The sequence below is a fragment of the Pyxicephalus adspersus genome, chromosome 1 (assembly GCF_032062135.1).
Source record: "Pyxicephalus adspersus chromosome 1, UCB_Pads_2.0, whole genome shotgun sequence".
NCBI classification, from domain to species: Eukaryota; Metazoa; Chordata; class Amphibia; order Anura; family Pyxicephalidae; genus Pyxicephalus; species Pyxicephalus adspersus.
The window spans coordinates 101,067,804-101,078,030 of record NC_092858.1 but is presented as its reverse complement, the minus strand read 5'-3'; positions in this window follow the sequence as shown (position 1 = coordinate 101,078,030).

Genomic DNA, 10,227 nt, shown 5'->3' with positions numbered 1-10,227 from the left:
GACATGCTGGATCACAAACATTTCCAGCACTTTTTCCATAAACCCTGTGCTATGGTATTCGCTCATTGTTCTCAAACTTATTAACCAATGGTCACCCTCAGGTCAGCTAAAAGTGCAAATATATGTCACTGGAAATTGAGTTGTATGAAGTCATAGAAAGGTATGGGGAACTGTTGGACTATCGTGTGCAGTGGTTGAGAAAGGACAGAGCATTAGAAGAAACTCATAAACTCTTAGCTAGCCTTGAATAAATCATCTTTTGGAAATCAATTGATCATGCTTCCACACACTGTAATTGATGTGCAACTGATTCTCAGTACCATTTCTGTGTAACTGATAAAAATACAAATCATTTACAATATTTTCACTTAGATGATCGCAATATGAGGTGCTTTGAGCAAAAGAATTCAGAGTTGGAGTGATTCCAGTTGAACTGGATGAGAAATCTGAGTCAGTATTCATATTTTCTAAAAAATTAGGTTTATATGGCCTAGATTTTACTATTTTAACTTTTTACAGTTGTCAAACAAATTTACCCTTTTTATGAGGAAGTAAGTAAACAGGTAGACAGTGGAGTAGCAGTTGATATAGTGTACTTGGGCTTTGCTAAAGCATTTGACACTACCCCACAGACAGTTAATATGCAAGTTAGGGTCAATAGGTTTGGAAAAGTAAATCAGTAAATGGATAGAGAACTGGTTGCTTCCTGTTTTTGGCACCAGACAACAGATGAACATGACGTAGATACTCCCGTTCATAAATGAAGACATGAGAGATTTTAAAATTTGAAATACAACTAGAGTACAATTTTAGTTTAAGTTTAAAGATGTACTTCTAAAAAAGCTTTATCTGTGGCAGCAGGATTCAGTCTGTGTATTGTAGCATGAAGAGATGTGGAGATTCATGTGTTATTAATTATGAATATCTTGAGTTGATGATAGGCTGGGGGACCCTTGAGGGTTGAAACTGAAACTCTCCAATTGTAATTCATGTAGATACTTGGACCATGACTCAGTGACCCAGGCTTACGGTTACAGAATCTTCACTGAAAGGTCTGTGAAAATGTGGCTCCCTCAGGAAGTAGTTTCAGCAACTACTATAGATTGCTTTAAGAAAAAGCTGGATGCTTTTCCAGAAGCACAGAATATAACTGGGTATTAAGGCTTTAATGTAAACATAGCAGTGACCGTGGATCCAGGGAACATCCGATTGCCTCATGGAATCAGGAAGGTATTTTTTTCCCGTTAAAGCAAATTGTACCAGGGTTCCTTTTTTTGCCTTCCCCTGGACCAACTATAGCTATAGGGTTTTATATCTGGGATATGTTTATTTCGCTAGTGGTTGAACTTGATGCACTTATGTTTTTTTTCAACTTGACCCACTATGTAGCTATGTAACAGTGGTGTGCTATTCCTGCCAATGACAAGTAAATACGGCTTAGCCAATCCAGCCACAGCTATCATTGTCCAGAACCCAGACTGGGTAACCAATGATAAGGGCTCAGCTGGGTGGAGCTCCTGCCATTGTGTTCAGCCAATTCTGCCAGGGGTTTCTGTCCCCAGGTGCCCCTTTGCAGGATTGACTGAACAGTGATCGGAGCTCCTCCCACCTAGGCAGAGCTTCTGTCATTGGGTTTAGTACCAGCGGAAATGGAAAAAGCTGGCGGATGAATGATTTTTGACAAAAAGGAAGGAACATACATGCTTTTTGCTCCCTTCCTTTTTTCAGAGGGCCTTCTATGATAAGAAGAGAGGTCACACACAAAGGTCTGAAACCTATTATGTAGTCTGGCTTCACACGTGTCTCCAACTGACTTTTTGCTGGATTGACAATACAAAATAACAGAAGCTTGGTCCAAAGCATGTCATTGACAAGAATAGTAATGTTAGATTGGAACCCGGATTGGTAAAATTCTGAGCTTCAATATAACTTTAAATGGTCAATTGAACAGAAAAAATCGTCCCAGGTATGGCCAATCTTTTCTTATGTAGTGAGTATAGTGCCTATACCTTGTAATAATTTCGAATGGGTTACTTCAGACCTAGTCAGTTAATAGCTATTACATTTGGAACCACCTTGAATAATATATTTGTGATATAAGTGATAGTAAAGTATGCACATTTTTTGCTTCCTGTTTTTGGCACCAGACAACAGATGAACATGACGTAGATATTCCCGTTCATAAGACATGAAGACATGAGAGATTTTAAAGTTTGAAATACAACTGGAGTACAATTTTAGTTTAAGTTTAAAGATGTACTTCTAAATAAGCTTTATCTGTGGCAGCAGGATTCAGTCTTTGTATTGTAGCATGAAGAGATGTGGAGATTCATGTGTTATTAATTATGAATATCTTGAGTTGATGATAGGCTGGGGACCCTTGAGGGTTGAAACTGAAACTCTCCAATTGTAATTCATGTAGATACTTGGACCATGACTCAGTGACCCAGGCTTACGGTTACAGAATCTAATTCTACTTCCCAGCATTGTTTACAAGAAGAATACATGTAATGCAGCTTTGGCTTACAGCATTTCTTATGTTAATGAATTTCTTCCAAAGTATTTAACAATTCCATTTGCTTTTTTAGAGGATACTGTAAGACATGCTAAAAGGTACTTGCAATATATATGCAGAAAAAAGAGTAAAATTCTAACAGAGGGATTTAACTTATATAAAGATCATCGTCTATTGATAAATACTTTTTCAATTGTCCTTATTTTTTGAAAGTGGAAGTAAATCGAAAAAAACAAAACAAAAACACACTAACCTTTTCCTTCGCAGATCCATCATTACCTTCAGGGGTTTTCTGGATCAGGTCCCGCATCGTCCTGGAATACTCCTTCGTCTCGACACGGAGGAAGCATTGGGCACCACCATCTTCTTCCACACATGCGTGAGATCGCCTTTTATTTACCCCATTAAAGAAAAGCCCAATATCGGGCATGCGCAGAAGGAGCAGCCAGAAGCCTGCCAGGATGCTTGATGTATATATCCCAGGAGCTAAGACAAAAAGGAGAGGGGCTTTACTTTTTTTTTAACGGTTTTAAACCCCCTCCCCCCAAAATAGAAGGTAATTTTTACCTTTTATCTATCGTAAAAACTTTAGTTTAGGTCTGCATTAAGCTGGAGAATGAACAAATATCAGATATTTTGTCCCACCGGGTAAAATCTACTAGTAGGCATGAAGATACACATTCACAGTAACAGACTGTTGCATAACAAAAAATGGACACATTAAATCAAATATTTGTACCTTGAATGGTATGTTAAAAAAAAAGAAAAAACAGTGCTGGTCGTCCAATATATATGCTTTATTGCCAGAGTGCATGATTTTGGTCATGGTGTTACCTGTATGTATCTGTTAATTTGTCCACTGTTATACCATCTGTACCACCTTTGACAGACTTGTTCCTACTATATCACATTTTCACTTGAGGGTATAGAAGGGACTGTGAAAGTCTTATACATCTTATTTCTAACCTCATGCAGATAGAGTAATGTTTTGTCAATCTAACAGGTTGTGGGATAAACACGATTGTCATTTACCATTTTATGGATAACTCATACTCAGGTACAGTTCACTTGCACAGTTTCCCAATGGGTCCATTCAAATTCAGTATTCATTAATAAATGTTGAATCCCAGAAGGGATTGATGTAGGTTCTGCATAAATAAGCCTTATAGTTCAATAACATGGATAAGAGAGACCTATGCATGAGGGAAAGAACCCTTTCAGGTTGCATGCCTATGTTAGTAAAGCAGCAAATAACACATATATTCTGCTTACTACAATTATACCATTTTCCTCATGAAATGTTTATTAGATTATGTTTTATTAGAGTTTAGTTGTAATTAAATATTGACCAAACAGGTTCCCAGATCATACCAGTCCAATTTCTGTCCCTGCATGTTTTATTTTTACCATTGATATCACACATCACATTTGGCTCCAAACAAAAAAGTTGTTGGCCCCTAACAAAGGGATGTGAGAAAGTGGCAAATTACTAAACAGGAAGCTGTGTGGTCAATATTTGCCCAATAAAAAGTTTGAGTTGACCTCAAGATTATCTGGCCAGTGTATAAGGCATCTTGAAAGACCTGGTTTCTTGTAGTCAGTAATAAATATTGTGCCTTTCAGTGAAAAGGATTATTACTTTATTTGACTAAAAGTTTTAAACAGATTGTTGTATTTCTAAAATATGTTTTGGATTAGGTTGTATTGTTTAGACTGAGTGTGGTAACAGTGTGATCTCACCAAATGTTTGGGTTTGTTAAATCAGATTTGGAAATAATTTCAGAGACATTATTGTAATATTACTAAACCATTTAAAGAAAACAGAGGAAGTGAAATTGGTGGGGCTTTAATGGGGGGGGGGGGGGGGTTGCATAACATTTGATTAATGTTTTACACTCAGTTTGCTATACTACAATTGTGTGTTAACAAACAGGCTAAAGTAGTCTCTATTTAAAAACACAACAACATTGATTCTGCATGCACAGAAATGAGATTTAGTACCTTTGTTAAACATTTTGAAGTTTAATTTCTTCCCAATACCTGTGGCTACAGAGAGGACTTGTTATAAAGTGCTTTTACATTTAAGTATATGTAATTACTTTAGTCTGCAAAGTTTGACCTCAAATTCAAGTGCTAGACTTGCTGCACCACTGATCACTGGCATCATCCTTTGCAATGCTGGTCCAATAATCTTGCAAGGTACTGGATGGTGCTGGGACCTTGCCCACAATCTGGAGGCCCATACAGAAGAGCACAACTTGCTGAAGAGCAAAGGGTAAGATAAGATTTACCTCCAATCTGTCTACCCTTAGTCAAAACAAGCACCTAACCTTTGTAGTGGGTAGAGGAACCTACTGCATTGATGCACAGTACAGCTTATTTTAACCCCCAAAAAGTGAAATATTGAGGCCCCCCAGTCCTTCAATAAGGTGGCTACATTAGTTTTCTATTTATAGGCCTTTTGTCCCTGTTGATCCTGTGATTAACAAACTTCCACTCTCTTCATAGCTACACTCTATTCTTCACTGTACTAATGAAGGCAACCATAATTTTAACTAAGCCTACCTTTGCTTTTGTCTATCGGATGGTGAATTGATGACTAGTAGCCTACACAAAAAAGATATATATTTTTTGCTTCCTTTTGATATCACAGCTAGCGACAAGGATACTTACTACATTTCTGACAAAACCAAGAGGTATTTTCTGTATTTGCTAAAATGTATTAAACCCTGCAAAAAAACTCAACTGTGAATTGGTAAGCTGCAATATATAATATTTTTATTTTAGGGTTTAGATGCCTGTACCCCCCTGGGCCATGCAGGTCTTCCTCTAATTTCTTTCTTCAGTGCCAGGCCTGTCTGTGTTTCTGTTCATGCGAATAAAGCAGAGATAGGAAAATAGGTAAATGGCACTTGCAGGTAATGTCAGTGTTTCCTATTATGAAAAGAAGAAATTGAAAACAATTGCAAACAATCTGACTTGACCCATTCTAAAAGGTACAATTTTTCCAGTTAACTATTACAAAGAGTGTGATTATTGCTGCTACAATGATCTTTATCTTAAAAATGTTTTTTGTAAGCAACAAAGAAAATAATAATTTGGCTAAACTTACTACTAGATTAGTTTAATAATATCTGGAAGATACAATGAAAATGATTGCTATATTGTTATGGAATGAGTTAGAATAGATGAATTAAATCAGAAAGGTTAAAACAAGTCAAGGAGTAGAGTATTCTGCACCTTAAAGAGTTGGATATATTGGGGTCTTTTGATGGCAATAGATTTTCTATCCTGTCCATATGATCATTCCCCCAGACATCAGCTAGACACTAGGGATAGGTACATTTCTGAAAATTTAATCAATTGTGTTTTGTGGACAGAAATCCCATATAATGCTTGCAATTGTGGTTACAATACATAAGCGCAAAAACCTACAGAAAGCAATCTGATTTATCTCTGCCAAAGTCAGTCTAGTAAGGGTGATTTCCAAAGCATGACCAGGGTAGTTCAGACCTTCTATCCCATCCTTTTACACCACTGGCAGAACCTCTTCTTCCCCCCCTACCCCCCATCTGCTTACCAACCATTCCTCCGCCATTAGAATACACAAACACCAGTTTTAGACTTAAATTGGCTGGCAAGCAGCCGTTTATTAACTGTAATTAAATAAATTATTCATTCAAGTAAATAACAAAAAAGTATCCAAAAATAAATATATAACAAAATAAATATCTCAAGTTTACACATTTAAATACAAGCATAAATTGACATAACATAACATAACACCCCATTAAATATAACCCAATTAACTAACAACCTAAGTACCCCCTTTTTATTAATACATAACCATAAATACCAGTATTCCTAATGTTATGAAACTCCAACCTCCCGGGTATTAACCCAAACAACCAGGTTGCAGGTCTCAGAAGGCAAAATCCACACCCAACAGGAATTAAACTGTTCTAACATCTCCACCTTGGCCCCTAGCAACCCAGCACCGCCTCATGAGCCATGATCATATGTTCACCATAAAGGGGGGACCCAGGAAACTTTTTCTTCCTAAAAGAGGGCCTCCCACTTCTGTTTTCCCCCTTTCTCCTCTAATCCCCTCCTACCTCACGCTCCACACTAACACAGCCCCTCCCAACCATTAACACATTTTGTTAACCCCTTATTACCCCTGGGCTAGGCTCTTTGAAGATTGCTGCCCTAATATTATCTAGTGGACTTTGTACAGGTCAAACACGGATCACAAGATCTATTTTAGCCACAATAGTACAGTATAGATGATGTACCATATGCTGCATTTGACCTGCTTTGTGTTTCTGAAAGTAGAATGTCCTTAATATTGGATTAGGTGTTCATATTGCAAACAAAGCAGGGCAAATTCTGCACACACAATCCCTTAGAATGTTATTGCTAGACAACACAGTACAGTTTTGGCTGCAGATTGCTGCATTCATTTACACAAATCTGCTTCCAATTGAGTTGAATGCCCACACACCGTGGTTGATTTGTTGAAACTGCAGAAAAAAATTAAAGCACTAGTGTGATTGCAGCCCAACAAAAACAATTAGATCTAACCATTCATTTTATAGATTATATAATTGACAATGATATTTGCCTGTTATGAGCAATAGTTCTTTTTTTGATGTCATATTTAATCAGTTTCACGGTTAGTGGTTATCAAATCTGGCCAATGTTATCCATAAGGAAAAAACAATAAGGCTGTTTTTTTGTGACTACTTGTAGACAATCACAGGTCTGTCGTGGCATTTCTTTGATGCTGGCAATACCAATATTATTAAGACATTAGGACTTTGATTTACATGTATAATCTTTTAAAGAGAATAATTTGATTTATTTCTGAGAATACTGGTAGCCTGGCTGTTGTGTTGTGTAGGCTTCATTGCTCCCTGAGCTAAAACAAGTATACATTCAGAATTAGGAATTATTATAATTGTTCTGGGTCAAGATATCAGGGCACTTGAGCCAAAAACATTACCATGACAGTCAGAAATCTAGCATTTTCACAAAGAGCGTTTAGCAATTGTATTCTCTGTGTATCAGCCATGAGAGGTTTACATGTGAACATATGTACCTGGGCCTTCAAGTCTAGAAAACACAGACAAAGTTACATGTGTCCTACATACACAAGGCTTTCATAATTTTCAGAAAAGGAAAATAGTAACAATGCAACAACCTAATACAAACAGGCCATTTATGAAAGATTTTAGAAAAAAAATATAGCGTGTTTTTTTGCTTCAAGATCCCTAAGCATCTGAGAGTTTAATTTAGAAGGAGTTAACCGACATTACCACGTTCAGTTGCTGAGCAACCAATATTTATCCTGACTTACTCCTTGCAAGAGTTTTTTTGCATTTAAGTCCTGCAATCTGTAAGGGCAACGTTACAAATTAAAATGTGACAAAATATAACAGATTTATTCAATTCATGCTATCTTGCCAACATACTTTTTAAATTGGCCACTGCACATGGTGGATTTGAATCCAAAAGACATGGAAAATAATGCTGCTGCAGGTAATGAATTCATGCAACAGTACGTTTAACTCACTCTGCTCTCTTTGGCCTATTTTCAGCACAGAGAGAAAAAAAGAAAAGATTTAAGCACTGTGGGTTTTAAATAATAAAGAAATCTCAAAGTTTTGGCAATCATTTCTCCTTCTTCATACGGAGGAGGCCCCAAATCCAGCTGTTTTAGCAGGATTTGTAATCATTGGACTGTGATCCAGCATTCTTGCAGAAACAGAATGTCTACTTTTATGGTAAATAAATAATGTAACAATTTCTGTACTGTGTCAGTTGCGGTTTTTATTCTGTAAAAAAGAAGAAACTATTATAGAAGCTTTGGTCTGATAATGCCACGCTGGCAGAAAGAAAATATAAAGCCCTTCTGTGCCTTTGTATAGTGATAGGTATTGGACAGTTGGTTTTATTTTAATTGGTTTCCTATGTACCTTTTATCACTGCCATTTATTTATTTTGTCAGAGTCTGTCCCCAATGTTCTACACTGCTGTCAGATGAAGACCTGATATTAAAGACAAAGTTGTTTTGGAGGATTGTATTGAACATAACCTTCACTGTAAAAATGATTCAGTGATAAGTCTGTTAAAGCCTAATGAATCTTAAGTTTAAAAAACATTTTTTTTTTTTTGTAAATTATGGTATTATTTTTGTTAGATGAGGATCTGTATGTCTCTTGCCAAAAAAACATTTCTTTCCTGCCAACAAATTTTCAACAAATTGTAAGTTGACTGCCATATATGTAACCATGAGTAGACCTTCGAAGGCACGTTAGATGATTGTCCCCCAAGTGAATGGTTATTCCCATCCTAGGCAAAAATCTGGTGTGTGTACAGTGGTCCCCTGATGTCATTTATCAATCCTCCCTGGCGGATGGACCACTATGCATTTCTATGGCCCTCTCCATAGGACAGAAGGGTGTTGTACGTACAGCACTTATGTTCATCTGTCACTAGAAACAATTATAATAGATCGTGTGACAGTAATGTGACATCTATTGGGACTTAGGAGCTGAGTGCTGACACAATGAATCCAAACCAATGGCTTAAGACAGAAATACTGGATCTGGAAAAGACCAGAAAAAGATGGCAGTATTGTAGGTGTAACAAAGATGAGAAGTGTGGGCTTTGTCTCACTAGTAGAATGCACACTAATAGGAAATTTTGCTATGATGTGCTAGTATTCAGTGTACACTTGCACGTTATAGTAATTGCTCTGTAGATACCATTGACATAAGATTCTAACCTCAAACTATGAGCAGCATTGAGTTAAATTAAATTCTAAATTTGTATATGCAGAGTGATGAGAATTAAACTTAAGCTTACTTGAAATCTGCAACAACAAATTTGTAAACAAAAAGTGTTAATGATTTTGTCCACTGGACTGATTTCGGCTTACTGTAGCAAAAGCTATTTAAAATAAGTGTTCTTACAGCAGACAGTTTGCAGTCAGTACCCAAGTAATATCTTGCCAAGTAAAAATTCTGTGGTTTACTATCCACAAAAATCTTCAAAGTGAACAATGTTTTCTGGAAAAGCCTGCCAGGCCCATTCAAAGCCCTGAAGTGAACTTTTATTTTACATTTATGCATTTTATCTACTAAGAATACCGTTAGGTAGCTTCTATGGTGGGTTCATGCAGAGCTTTAGATGTTCACCATTTACCATTTTTGCAATATAAATAATTTTGAATATTTGACTCAATGAGACTCAATGGGAACACTGCTGGGAGCCATACACATTGGATAGCATTCCATTGTCTGGTGTTTTAAGGCACAGTACCATCTCTGGCAACCACCAGACAATTAAGGATTATGGCTGGAATGCAGATGTTAACGACTCACACTTCTTACATTCCTACACATGGTCTGTGGGCCTACCAGCTCTTTTTGTGTGGCCTGACATGTCTTTGCAGCACTAAAATGCATTCTGTGTTCCAGTACTTGACACTAATATAGTGTCACTAGTATATACTGGTATACCCACCTATACTTGACATAACTTTTTTTTGGGGGGGAGGGCATGTTTTTACAAGTTCCCTTGACTTCCCCCAAACATACCATGTTTAGGTACTTAATTATACTAAAAACTCAGCGACCATATACTTTTTTTTACGCAATCTGCCTATGAAGTAACAATTGCTACCATGAACTTGAAAATCTTAATAA